The sequence below is a fragment of the Myxine glutinosa genome, chromosome 7 (assembly GCF_964187855.1).
Source record: "Myxine glutinosa chromosome 7, kmMyxGlut1.1, whole genome shotgun sequence".
Lineage (NCBI taxonomy): Eukaryota > Metazoa > Chordata > Myxini > Myxiniformes > Myxinidae > Myxine > Myxine glutinosa.
Window position 1 is genome coordinate 136,679,553 of NC_136267.1, and position 2,235 is coordinate 136,681,787.

General features: G+C 48.6%; 1 long non-coding RNA gene across 1 annotated transcript; it reads right to left on the bottom strand.

Moving 5' to 3' along the window:
* Nucleotides 1-316: 316 nt before the first annotated feature.
* Nucleotides 317-1,007, bottom strand: LOC144892836 (uncharacterized). The gene is made up of 2 exons (XR_013623983.1): nucleotides 912-1,007; nucleotides 317-714 (listed from the first exon to the last, which is right to left on the bottom strand). It is a non-coding gene; the product is annotated as an uncharacterized LOC144892836 (long non-coding RNA).
* Between the last annotated feature and the right edge of the window lie 1,228 nt (nucleotides 1,008-2,235).

Consider the following 2,235-nt stretch of genomic DNA (forward strand, 5'->3'; position numbering starts at 1 on the left):
TGATCCGCCATAGCGCGACTTTCAAAATTCGGGTTTTGTAAAACAAAACGAATTTCGGCCGCTCCAAATTTTGACCAAATTTTTTTTTTTCCTCTATTCGTTTTTTTTTTCAAAATTTGGTCGGGCCTCGAATCTCACTCCCGACACCAATTGTTACAGACACGACTTTGATGTTAAAGTGGGCCGAGCGGAATGGCCGTCGTGTCCGCACAAATTACCCGACTATACTCGACGTTGACGAAGTCGCGCGATGCTGGCTCAATAAGAAAAAGAAGTCACCCGGCTGGATTACAATAACACAATACGACACCAGGGGTTCAGTTCTCAAGACCTCCGGAGGAGGTTATATTAAGGCGGAAGGTTAGATTACAACTACAAGAGGGACAGCACAGAAAGACAAGCACTTAGACACAATCTTATATTATTCCCAACAGACGACAGGTAAACAGGACAACGGCTGACTCACACGGGGATTGATGCAAAGGACAGGCGGGTAGCGATGGCTCCAGGTGCACCTGGGCTCAAAGGTCAGAATCGACTCGGTCCGGTCCAGAGATGCGGGGAGGTCGCAGCGCTCGGATGGCGTCTTGTCTGCTCAAGCTGGGGGCGCATCTGACTCAGCGCTCGCAGGTGGCTTTCCTTCTCCAAGCTGGGTGCGCATCTCACTCAGCGCTCGCAGGTGGCTTTCCTTCTCCAAGCTGGGTGCGCATCTCACTCAGCGCTCGCAGGTGGCTTTCCTTCTCCAAGCTGGGTGCGCATCTGACTCAGCGCTCGCAGGTGGCTTTCCTTCTCCAAGCTGGGTGCGCATCTCACTCAGCGCTCGCAGGTGGCTTTCCTTCTCCAAGCTGGGTGCGCATCTGACTCAGCGCTCGCAGGTGGCTTTCCTTCTCCAAGCTGGGTGCGCATCTCACGTCACATCCGGCGCGGGGCCGCGTATATCCGGCGGGGAGTGACACGCCCTCGGCTCGTTAGCTCCGCCTCGTGGAATCGGCACGTTGCTTCTCATTGGGTGCGTGCGGGGGGTTTACCAGGCTCCGCCCTTGACGAGGAGCTGACAAGGAGCCCCTTCGTGGTAACCCCGTGGAGCGCATGGTCTATGGCGCTAATCGAGCCGGTGTGAGGACGCATCCTCCCCCGCTCCGCCGCCATCTCCTCTGTTGTTGTTGTAATTGTTGGGGAAGAAGATGGAAGGAGGTATGGGAAAGGTCCTAAACTCACTACTGATGCCATATAATCACATTCTGGTGCAACGAAGAGTCATAATTAATGGAGACGAGGCCTTAACTGACATAGAATAAGAATAACTAGGAAGATGTCCGAAAGTTGTCTACGTGTGGTGCGGTGGACCTGGGCACGACATTTAATGGGGGAATAAGGGGAAGGTCGGCTCTACTGATTGTTATTTACATGCAATGGGACTAGGGAATGGGGGATCGGGGAAAGTTGGGGAGTATTGGAGAAAATAGGGGAATATTTACAAGCGGATATGGAGGCCAAATTCCATATTCGCAACAATATCATATTACAATTACAATGAACACATTAAGGAAACTTGCCTAGTACAGAGTTTGAAGGTTAAAGTTTGTTTCTTAATAATAAAGTAAAATGGTAATTATAAACCCTAGCATCATGACTATTGACCAAGGAATATTTGTTATAATGGAAAGGTATGCAAATAGATATAGATATCAAATCCCTACATAAATGAATACCTGTATTGTAAATAAGATGCAACTAAGACGAGTCCATGGCTGCGCTGGCTGAATTTCTCAAAGCTGTCATACCACATCTTTGTGCTGTCCAGCCTGCGTTCCATTCCTGACTCTAATAATATTGTTACATTTTATGGGGGTAGGTGATGACATACCATAGTGGGGATAGAACTGTGTAGGAGAGCATGGACCACGTGCGAGTAGGAAGCCAATCTCGATGTATTTAAGTAGAAAAACTGTGAGCTTAAGATCGTTTACGTGTCACCATATGGGGGTGGAGCTTGTGTTAACTAGATAGGGTTAAGATTAGTTTCTCCCAGTATGTGATTGCCTCCTGTGATTTTTCCCTATGTGTTTTTACAATTACAACAAGCCGGCCATAAAAACGCACGTCTTTAAACAACAACAACAACAACAACAACAATCGCTGACAGTACCCGGATATTGCGATCGACAAGTAAACCCCGCCCAAACGCCCCATAATTACCGCCAGAAGCCGAACACTCCTGAAAGACGGCTAAAC